The sequence below is a fragment of the Pezoporus occidentalis genome, unplaced genomic scaffold, assembly GCF_034315485.1.
Source record: "Pezoporus occidentalis ecotype Australia unplaced genomic scaffold, CSIRO_AGI_Poc_V1 ctg5, whole genome shotgun sequence".
NCBI classification, from domain to species: Eukaryota; Metazoa; Chordata; class Aves; order Psittaciformes; family Psittacidae; genus Pezoporus; species Pezoporus occidentalis.
In genome coordinates this window covers 7,844,938-7,857,216 of record NW_026915835.1, presented here as the reverse complement: position 1 = coordinate 7,857,216, position 12,279 = coordinate 7,844,938, and the positions used below count along the sequence as shown (strand labels likewise).

The 12,279-nt window shown below is 35.2% G+C and overlaps 1 protein-coding gene across 2 annotated transcripts in view; it reads left to right on the top strand.

Annotated features, from left to right (window-relative positions):
* The window catches only part of PCDH9 (protocadherin 9), a 704,101-nt gene that overhangs the window by 364,880 nt on the left and 326,942 nt on the right, over positions 1 to 12,279 (top strand). The gene's annotated exons all lie outside the window — the stretch shown is intronic.

Sequence of the window (12,279 nt, the reverse complement as noted above, 5' to 3'; positions counted from 1 at the left end):
TACTGAGAGTGTTGTCACCTTGCAACTTTCTTTTAGACAAAGAGGTATATACCAATGAAATATAACTTACCTCCTGGATTGCCAGTATTTCCACTGAGAGTCTTCCACTCTAGTATTTGCTGATCTGCATGGTATATAATTTAACGTCTGACTCCCTATGCAGATAAAATATATTCTCTTTAAATGTTGTGTTTTCAGGCTGGTGGTGATAAGACTATTAACCTACCATTTGTATTCCTCAATAAGGAAATAATGTATTTTTATAAATGTATTTTAGAATTCCATTGTCTTTACACACTATAAATTATTCTCAAATAAGTTATGCTGAAATCAACTTCAGAAACAAAAAAATCTAGTTGCGTTTCATTGGATTATTGTGTAGAGTAGAATGAAATCATTGCATACATTGACTAAAATGTTACCTTAAATTTATTTAAACAATGGAATAACACTTGTGTATCATTATTACCTCTTAAGGAATGTAGATCATGACATGTGCACAAGCATTGTGTATCCATTTATCTATGTCAGTATTTCACCAAATAAATACACTAAGATATTGGTGATATGCTGTGTCAAGTGGCAGTTTATAGAGTAACTGATTGTGCTGTCAGAGAAATGTAAATTTGGGATGTCTGAGTTGAGCAAATCTATGTTATCTTATTGTCTTCCTATTCATGTCTGCCTTCCTTTTTGTGTCTATGTCCCTGCAGATATGTATACCTTCACTTAGAACCAGTATGAACCTGACATCTACAACCTGTTCATTTTTTATTATTTCTTTTTATTAAAAAGCCCAAACTATTTGTGGAATATTTTTGCCTTTTTGTCTGCTTTGACTATTCTACCATGCCAGTCACACCATGATTCTTTTAAGTTTAATGTCTGCTTCTTAAAGATGTTTTCCCTTCTGTTCTAAGTTACATTGTAAAATGAATACTACTGTGTTTCATATTCATTGTATCTTTTGGGATCCAGTAAAACATTTTTTCCCTTATCTGAATCTGATCCACCGTTTAAAGGTATCTACTGTCTATATGGTGTTATGTATGCAATGAGTATGTGTTATGCTCATCGCAGAACCGAGTTTTTAGCATGGAAGACAAACTAGAATTTTGGACAATTAACATCTCTTATAGCAGAGAAAGATCATAGCTCTTCAGAACAGTATATTATGAATAAAATATTCAGCACAAAGCTCTGCATAAAACTATAGTGCAATTTTCAGTGCATTAGGCCAGTCCATTCCTGATTCACCCAAACACAACTGTCCCCAACTCAGTGTACAGGAAGTGATTGCAGAGGCACTTATGATACCTTATTTCTTCCCTCAATGACCCCAAACTTATAATAATAAAAATGAAGAAAAGGTTGGTGCTCTTAGCATAAAGATCACATTGTCTCTACAGCTTTCCACTCTTGCAGACAAGAGCACAGGAATCTGTAATGATCACAGTTGTTCATGACCTCTTTTATTACTGTGTCATTTCCAAAACACAGATTAGAACATTTGGCATCATGATAGTAAATTGGCATAGTATTCCAGGAAGTGATGAATACTGTAATCTGTTCAGTAAAGTATGATAATTCAGTTAAATTTTTTAGGCATAAAATGTGAGTTTATAATAAAACTGCTCAAAAGCATAATACCATTAAGTGTGTATAAAGCTATTTTTCTCTACTGATATCTGCAGGATTTATTTTTTTTTTAACTGCTGCTGAGGTTGCCACTGTGCACAAACTGCTGCTCCATTTGTTCTGCCTTTGGATGGTCAAGTGTTATGACATGCTTTTGGCTGATTTCAGTGAGTATTGTATCAGGTATAACAATTGAGTTAGTTAGATATTTGTAAGACTGTGTGTATTCTTAAGGGATAGAAAACAGTTATCATAGCTAATCTGTGTTCCCCTCTGCAAACCATTTTCTACACACCAGAGACAAAATTTATGTTCTGAACTAATGAGTCCTTAAGAGATAGAGTCCTAATTCTAATTTCCAGTGCTGCTTTTTTATTCCTTTGTAATCTCAGTAACAATTTTAACACCTTGTCAGGCATTCAGGAACTTCCATCTGTGCAGCCTGGTGCGTTTGTGAAATAAACCCATCTGTACAGCTGATTAAAAGTTGGATGTAGTCCATGTTTTGTCTTTATCCTGAAAGAGATGGTACTGCTGCAGCAGTTGTTGATGTAGGGCCTGCATATAGAATGGAATGCACAAGGCTAATGGAGCAAAATAGCTTTTAGTGTTTTCATTTGTATTTAATAATTCTTTAAAATAAAATCAGAACAAATAAAGTGTGACAAGCAAGACTGATTAAAAAGGCTGCAGAGTTCAAGTCTGCAGTTAGATTCAGGAAGCAAGACTAGAATTACTGTCATTTCACGTATGTGTTAAACAGCAAGGTGAATTCAAGCAGATTGCAACTTCATGTTCTCTTCTTAATACCCTGCAAACATACTTAAACTTCTTCTAGGGTGTATGTGTGTTTTTCATTGGTGTGGTAGGCAGTTTTCAGTTGCATGCTTTTAGAAAAGTGCACAATTCCTTACCTGCAAAACTAGGGTAGTAGAATAACTGCATCTGACTACTTGATTTGCAGCTGTATTTTCTAATCAAAGATACCACCTTTTATATTCCTGTTAATATTTATGCCACTGCTAAAAGTTTTATGGATGCAAAGTTGTACCTTCAAAAGGTTTTAAGGAACATCTCATCTTTATAAAAACAAAAAGAAACAGCAAAAAACCACCCAGCCAAATAGGTTAATAAAAATTTCAGATGAGAAGACATGGATAGGGAATAAATTATCCTCTCACATGGACATATGGAAAAGAAAAAGGAAGAGAAGGAGAAAGGGAGGGTAGTTTAAGAGTCAGAATGAGAATTTTTGTCTTGTAGTTTTCCAGTATCCTCAGGACAATAATTATCACACAACTTTCTCCTCTAGCATAGAAATGCACACTTGCTTTTGGATATCAGGAGAGATATAACAGAAGATACTAGTTCCACACTGACCTAGGATAAAAGTAACATAATGCCATAGGTTCTGATATATGGATCTGTGAATTAATGTTAATGCAAGCAAATAAATCTGCATCAGATGACACATCACCATGCAAATATACAAGGTCATATTTTACTGGTGCAATGCCAAGGACCTCTTTCCTCAACACTGCATAAATGTGTCTATGTTATGTCCCTAATTATTCTAAAGGTATTTCAGACAATGCTAGCTCAAGGATATATGTCATGTGTTTGCTTGTGTTGTATAGGCAAGCTCATCAATGCTCTCTAAATGACAAGAGGTATAATATAGTGGTAAAGTAGTATTCATCACTGGATGCTCAATGTACTGCAAGACCCTTTAATCCTATTGTGCCAATAAAGAATATCACATGGTCTTATATATGAAAACACATCTAAACTTCCTGAGTAGGTATCTTGCCCTTTATTCCAATGTAAGTATAGGGTTCATGTCTATTCTACCTATCTGCAAGGTCTTCCAACGCCTGTAGACTGAGAAAATTTTTCTGGTTACACAAGTGTAATTAAAAATAGAACACAACCTTAGGCATTTAGGTAAGAAATATGGAGGATTTTAGCTAGCTAAAGATGCCACCAGTACTGCACAAAATGCCGCAACTCATAAACTGGAGCACTACAGTCTCTTATACTGCTAAAAAGAAGAGATGAGTAAGGGCTTTTTGGCTTTTTTTTTTTCCAAGGCTTTTATAGTAATCAACAGAGAAACATGACATTAATTACCATGTAGACGCAGCTGATAATTGTATTTGGTACCAATGTCATATATTCAAAAATCAAAACAAAAGAAACACCAAACTTCAAAATCCAGAGTTATGCTAGAAAGGAGGGAAAATCCAGATGTTCCAATGAAAGTATACTATAAGTGGGATTTATTCAGAGAATCAGGGTAACGAAATAATGAAATATTGATACAAATCTCTTTAGGTGTTTTGAGGGGTGGAGAAATGTGGGTTTGATGCTTAGTTGTTGTTGTTGAAGTTGAAAAGTGAAAACACATTTAATCCTGGGGTGGGAAACAGCAACTATAATTATACACTGCAGGATTTCTGCCCACTGAGTACTGTTTTGTTGAATATGGTTCACTTTTTGTGATAATAACAATACGTCATTTGGTGAATTGTGAATTCCCTCAAGGAATTTATGAAACAACCCTGGAGCTGAACAAATCCCAAGTGCTGGTGTATAGCTTAAACTAGATAAGTGCAGTTGCTTCGTATTTAGGACAAGTGTTGCTAAAATATTTTAAAAATACTGTGTCTAGAATTTCAGTTTCAGGTTGTCCAGTTAAATTGCCTTGAACGCACTTTAAACTTTATTTCATATATTCTTTCCCCCCAAGGGCATAGTTTAGTAATCTGTAGGTGAAAAATGATAGACATGGTTTTCCCCTCCCTTTTCAAACACGTTTTTTGATCTACACAGTGCTGAGCCATCAGCTTCAGTTGTAACATCTTTAACTTCTCATAGGTGTAGAAAGAGACTCATTCAGCTATAATCTAATCATTACCATTATTTGAGGAAGTTTTCCTTAAAGTCAACATCCATGAGTGATGACTCATATTCTGGTTCCTTTAATAGACTAATATACAGAAATCTTTTTCATTGTGAACTGAATGACTAAAGGTGCTCCAGGGAAGTACTGTACTGAATACAACAGAAAGAAATAATTTAAGCAATGTCATACATAAATCCCCATTGCATTTTCACACCAGAATGTTAATTCTAGGGATATGTGACCCCACTGGAGTTTGTGTCATTCTCAGGCAGGATAATATAGAGGTATAGCACAACTGAGGGAATAACTTTTAAGTCTGAATAGTGCTGACTTCAATACAATACTGGCAAATTCACCAGTCGTTTACACTGATGTAACATAGGGTATCATTTGGGTTATGAATTGTATAATAAAGAGAAGAACTTGTCCCCATGTTTTTACATGAAAGATAAGCAAGGCAGTTTTGTATACAGTGTAATTTATTCAGTTCAGTGTAGAATTAAGCTGAATGTAAAAAAAACTTCTGGGCATCACGGTTGCAATCAACTAATTTAAAGGGCTAAAACTTAACATTTATATTTGCCTTCCCCAGTATGCTTCCTGAGCAGACATCTTTTTCAGCCAAAGTATTTGAGCAGCTGATCCAAACTCATTAATTTAACAGTATTTCAGCAAAAGTCATGCTGATAGCTATTGGTTCATTAGTGCCTAAATCCAGAAGGCATATAGAAATAGAATCAACTGACAATCTTGGCTTCAAATGTGGTGCACTCACTTATAAATAGCTTAATGATGTTTTGGAGATTTTTATCTGTGTTTTGAGAGATTAAGATTATATGTTTTTTGATAAAATTTCTAATAGATCTTCTTTGTTATTGCATATTTATTTCTCACACCAAGTTACAAGTTACTTGCTGCTTATTAATGATGTGTTTATTGTTATCTTACTAAGTCAGGATATTATACAAACTTTATCACACAATTTCATTGACTGAAACTGACATCAGTTGTTATGTCAATTAATGTATTGCTCCATGGTGTAGTTTTAATAAAATGAAGCTGTAAACATTTTTTTTGAGCTAGAAAAAATCATGAACAAGAAAAGCTGCAAAGTATGCCAATCCAAAGGGCAAAGTGTGATCATAGTCAGAGTCAGGAAGAATCCACAGAGAAGTGTGGGAACTGAGAAATCTGCTAGTCTGTATGACATGATGATGGGATGCCATTGGTCTGAATGATTTCTTTCATGTTTGATATTCATCCTAGATTCATGTTACTAGATGGAGTTTAAAATAAAGGGAGGATCCCGAGCTGTAGCATCAGGAAAGAGGAGATATGGTAAAACAGACAAGAATCAAGGCACATCCAAGAAGCATCTCAAAGAAAGAGCAGTGGCTGAAGTTCCCTAAAATATCAGTTAACTGAGGTAACCACATCAGGCTTGTAGGATAGTTCTTAGTCTTCAAGAAACTCATCATGCCTAAATGGATAACTACAGATTAATTATGCAGGTAGAGCCTGACAACTGGAGCTTGACAGCTTGACAAAGACTGGGACAAGAGAAAAAGAGTGTGAATAAATTACATAAAAGGAATCTTAGGCTTTTTTTTTTCAATTATTATTCTAATCCTAGAGTGGCTGGAGACCTCCTGAAAATGTTTTAGCAAATCGAATAAATGGTCACAGACCATAACATATGTACTCAGAGAAGCACCTTGTAACATGTTTATAACCCACTGAAATACATATCTCAGAAACAGTCTTCAAACTTTTCTAGGTTAGATTTTTAGGGGTGATTAATTACACTGATTACTCTCTGGATTGCTATAGACACATAACTTGTTTTTCATCAGAATTATATCACAGTAAATCCCATCCCATGTATACTGCATGGTATGTTAAAACATTTACAGAATTCAACTTTCTCATCGATTATATATAATCTCAAAAATAAAGATGATGAGTTAGAATTGAAAGCAGTTATTTTGCATGCAGATAAAATTTGTAATTGAAAAGAAATTGTATTTATTTTTAATGTTATAATTTAGGAAAGAATGTATTGTGTTTTTCAAAAATATGTAATTTCTTGCATATTCAGGTGTTTCCTCCCCTGAAAGGGGATTAAAGTGGGAACTCTGACTACCTTTCCTGTGGTATTAGTAAAGATCTCCTACTCCGCTCTCCAAGTTGTCTAATGGACAAACAATTCCTCAGGTGGATGCCAAAGTTTCTATGACACTTGTAATATGGCATTAAATTGTTTCTGTTTCAAATAGTTTAACTAAAATTAGTCCTTGGAGCAATTCTGAGGAGCAGTTATTCTTTGCAGCAGTTTACCAGGTCTTTATTTTTTTTATTTTCGTCTTTTTTCTTTTCTTTTCTTTTCTTTTCTTTTCTTTTCTTTTCTTTTCTTTCTTTTTTTTCTTTTCTTTTTTTCTTTTCTTTTCTCTTTTCTTTTCTTTTTTCTCTTTTCTTTCTTTTCTCTTTTCTTTTTTCTCTTTTCTTTCTTTCTCTTTTCTTTTCTCTTTTCTTTTCTTTTCTTTCTTTTCTTTTCTTTTTTCTCTTTGATTTAGTGTAGTATTCTCAGGGTAGATTTCTCTTGAAAGACACGGTTCTACTGCAGAAACTATTGTGGTGTATGGATGTGTTAAAATAACAGCTCATTTAAACTGTAATCACAGAGGGTGAAACTGTATTTGAACTACTAATGTGCAGAGTAGCTACATGTGGTTTATAGGTCAAAGTATAATAGTGTGAGCATTTTTTGATTGGTACAAATTGTAACCACGGTTGTCAACTTGGCTCCAAGAATCCCATGCACTTGGGGAAAAATAATAATGTGGTTTTTAATGATGCCGAAGTTCTTCAGGATTTTGCTTCACCAAATATTAGTTCTTCTATGCAAGTTCCACTTTCCTCTTAGTGCTGCCCCCAATTAAAGCTTTAAGCACTTAACCTGTAGTTGCAAAAAAAAAGCAGTTTATGATGGGTGTAATCTTACTCCCAGAGGTCTAATTATCTCAGTTGGTTCCCAATTAATCCATGAAGTTGTTAGGTCTTCCTTTTAATTAGATCTGTTCTTCTTGAAGAACAGTTTTATTTTTCATATTTCATTTTATTATTTCCTTCACTGGAACCCTGCAGGGTGGGAATTCTACTTTGAAATGTTCTTATTTGTTTGATTGCTGGTTGATGCTTAATGAAGATGATGTTCGTTACCCACAGCTTTCATTAAAGTTCAGTTTGGAGATTGGAATGCAAGTCCTTTAAGCATGAAAATTTGTAAATATGTACCAATTGAGGAAGTGAACACTTCCTTTGTTCTAAAATATTCTAAAGCCATTCTTTAAAGTTTTGTGTTGTTTTTTGTTTTTTGGTTGTTGTTTTTTTTTCCTGTTAAGGCACAATTATCTTTGGTCAAATCTCATAAAATTTAAATTTTACTGACTTTTCTGCATTTCACTGTGATTTTGTTTCGTGGGTTGTTTTGTTTCTTTGTCTACTTGGTTTTGGTTTGGTTTTGTACTTCATTAATAAATATATGTAAGAGCGTGCATACAGAGGAAATTGGTTTTAAAGCCATATTTTCCTTCTCACTTTCACCTGCAGGGATCTGCAGGTAGGAAGAGATGCTTCATTAAGTAGTGACAAAAAGATCCAGTAAGTGGAATATTTTCTCAAGACTGATGGGAATTTCATTTACACCTCCATTTCTGTGTCAGCTCTTGTGCTGGGTTCAGCAGTAGCTGTCATTTTTTTTCTCCTTCTTAGTAGCTGGTGCAGTGCTGTGGTTTTGGCTTTTGGCCTGAGAACAGTGCTGATAACACTGATGTTTTTAGTTGTTGCTAAGTCATGTTTACTCTGACCAAGGACTTTGTGAGTCTCATGCTCTGCAGTGAGGAGGGGAAGATGGGAGGAAGCAGAGACAAGAGACCTGACCCAAACTACCCAAAGAGGTATTCCATACCATAGCATGTCATGCCCAGGGTATAAACTGGGGGCAGTTACCCGGAAGGGCTATGTCAGTGCTCGGGTTGAGCTGGGTATTGGTTGGCAGGTGGTGAGCGGTTGTATTCTCTTCCCTTGTTATTTCCCTTATCATTATTATTATTGGTGTTAGCAGCAGTGGTTTGTGTTATACCTTAGTTACTGGACTGTTCTTATCTCAACCCATGGGAGTTACATTCTTTTGATTCTCCTCCCCATCCCTCAGGGACCAGGGGGTGAGAGAAAGGGGGGGGGGAGTGAGCGAGAGGGTTGCATTGGTTTATCTGACAGTGTCTTGTCCTCTATTGTGTCACAGTGATATTCCCTTGCTGTATTCCATAAAAAAATCAGTTCACCCTCTGGAACTGTGACTCACTTCTAAGGAAAAAAATGATCATCTATGATCTTAACTGTGGAATTTAGCCAGTCAATGAGACTCAATTTCATGTATGTGTTACCACTGAAACATTTTCTTACCATGATGCACAAGATGTGTTCTAAAACCTGCATCAGTTTGGTAGGTGTTTATTTTTGTATGAGTTTTACAGAGAGTGAAATAACTGTCCATTCAGAATTCACTATACTTAAACACTACTTAATAATCAACTAGCATTCTTTATGCAAAAATAGTAAACTTCAAAGAAGAAATCAACATTCAGGAAGACAGGAATGAAAATAATAAACAAAGTATAATCATAATTGTTGTTCATAAATTACATTCACCTCCTCAGACATGCATTTTAATGGAATTACACAGGCTACATAAATAAGAATAAGAAATAATTGTTATAGAGAGAAGATATATTTTTCTACAGTAATTGGTGGTAGTGTAGTGTAGTAGTGAAATAGTCATCATTTTATGTTTTTAGGAGGAAAAATGTAAAAAATACTAGTTTAGCTTGTGTCTGGTTTTTAGAAATGAACAAAGATGTCTTTTATCAGAAATTAAGAATTGTGAAAATAATTTTTAACTCCCTCAGATTTCATTGTAACCTTTTACACCTAAGCCTTTGCAGAGACCATTTATCAGGTGTTGTCCATATAGAGAAGGCGGTGGTATTTAAGTGACTAGAGAGAAAGCAAGGAAGAGCCAAGAAATGTACATTGTCCTCTTCTGACCCCTGGATAGTAGTTAAAGTGTGGAAATCTGAAATATTGTTTCTGCTCTTCATGTTTTGTGTAGGGCTGTAACAGCTTCTATGACTTCCACAGAAATGGCAGTCATTCTAGCAATGTCTAGCTAAGTCCGTAAAAGAGAAAGTGATCATAATCCTGATTTGAACAGTAACCATGAAACACTATTTAAAAAAGTAAATTAAAAATGAAGTCCAGTGACTACACTTAGTATAGGTAATTTTCTGCTGATGTGATTTGCCTTCCTGCTTTATGCAAAAATTGCTTTGTTCTTAAAAACAAACCAACCAAGTAAAAAAACAAAACAAAACAAAAAAAAAAAAAAAGAAAGACAACAAAACCTCCTAAGGCCTATTCAGCTTCCCATTTTGTTTTATTTTGTTTTGCTTGTTAGGGTTGTGCAGGATTTTTAGGAGCTCAGGTTTGCTCTTTCCCCAAGTATGTAGGCTACATCTAATATCAAGTATGGTGACACAATAGATAGATAACCTTAGAGAGAGCACCTTATGCTGAGGTATTGAAATCTAGAATTTTGCTAGGTCTGTCTCTTGTCTGGTCCTGTGCTGGACAACCCGGATACAGGAGCACATTTTACCATCTGGCTGAATTCACCAGGAAGCTAGTCTGTACAATTCCAAGCCTCCACGCGCTGTAAACCAAGGTTCAGTCAGAGATCACAATATGGATGTCCATTTCTAAAACTTGTTCCTGATTTAACCCAAAATGCTCATGTAGGTGAGCACCTAGACACATGCAAATTTCAACTGGTCTAAATGTAATGTGGCAGTCCAGACACATTTATTATGGTTGAACTAACAGTACCACATCATTAGTTTTATTGAAAGCTGTATGTTACCTGATTTGCATGCTAATGTGTAGTTAGTTGAACAGTGCAACTAAAGTAACTTCTTAGTTTGTACGGTGAATTTTTTTTAATTAACATTAAAAATAAAGATTAGAAATAAGATTTATGGGCAGATGGAACTGTGGCAGAAAATTGAATATTGTAGCTATATTTTGAGGAATAAAAACATGATATCACACTGTGCATTGCCGTGAAATTGTATCTAAATGTTAAAATGGAAAAGGTAGTGAAATTCCCCAAGATTTTTTCTTGTTGAATTTCACATATGCTAGTGGCTGAACATGTTAAAGAACAACCATTAATGTGCGCAACAGAGGTGCATGAATGTTCGGCTAAACTCCCCAGATGTTAAATTTAATGTAACAGGGAGAATGAAGGAGGCAGAAAGCTGGTGTTGTCATAGAGACTGCTGATACTGGACCTTGCTAATACCTAATCCATGGTATTTTGACATTATGGGGAGACCTTCCATCCTCTTCGTCTACTCTAATCTTAAACTTTCACCATGTTATCATGATCATAGGTCTTCAAGCTAGCATTAATACAAAAGTATTTTAAGTAGTGCAATTGACGTACGAAGCAGGTGGCACAGGGGATGAAATAGAACCAGCTGTTATGCTTTCTGTCTCCATTAGAAAAAATATCTTTACTGATACCTATGCAATTGGAAATATTGGGAAAAAAACATAGTTTGAATAAGATTTGGAGTTTTCTAAGACAAATCACTGGGCTTTGTTTCATACAAGCCTGGATGTAAAACTTGCCAGTATATGTCGTGACCCTGCCCTTCAGTTATCAATGCTCCCTAAGTAAATGAAATGAGAAATCAAGTTCAGCCCCAGAGCGTTGACCCGTGAAAGTTAAGTACACTTCAGGGACAATGTGATAAAGCTGAAGATGTGGCTGTTGGCAGGTAGATTAAAAGGGAATGAAGAAAATAGCAATTTTGTATAACTAGAAGAATTTATACAAATATTTTAAAAAACGCAGATAACTTAAAAATATAATTTTGTGATGTAGATGATTTCTATTATGTGTGAAATTTTTAGGTTGATGTTTATTAAAATGGGGCTCCTAATTGTGAAGTGGAACCTCAGAAATTGCTCTAACAGACCTTTGTTCATTAGGCAGTAATTAGAAAGGCACCATTAGCATCTGTGCTGTGAACTTTTCAGTGTAGTTCAGGACACATGGTAGTATAGCCAATTAAAACAAAAACATTTAAGCGGGTAAGAAAACTATTAAAGCCAATTCATTAGACCTGTGTATTTTGGGGTCAGTGGTACAGAACATGCACATCAAAGCAGAAAAAGCTTGAGCTGCTAATATGCCCCAAAGCACTGAAGTGAGCAGCATTGCAGATTGTGAATTTGAGAGGTAGGGCAGCCTTAGGGTACTGATTACATTGATGAGGATATGGTAATGACTTAAGCAGCTGTCAAGAGTTACAGAGACCAAAATCCACAAGGATGTGTGACTAAGTAACAGATGCCTTTAAAACTGTCTGTTTTGTTACTGTTCAGTAACTTACAGCAAAACTTTAATGAGGTGACCTCCACAGCATTTTACACATAGATTAGGGTTTTTTTTCAGTTTTAAGAAGCCAGGTTTCTTACAGCAGTGGGTGAGCTCAGACAGTTCTGATTTTAAGAGCTACCAATACTTACGTCAGATCAGAGAGCAGAAACAGGGGAAGAAGGTGATCTGGAAGAATGCTGAGTAGTTAATTAATTCAAACAATACAGGGCTT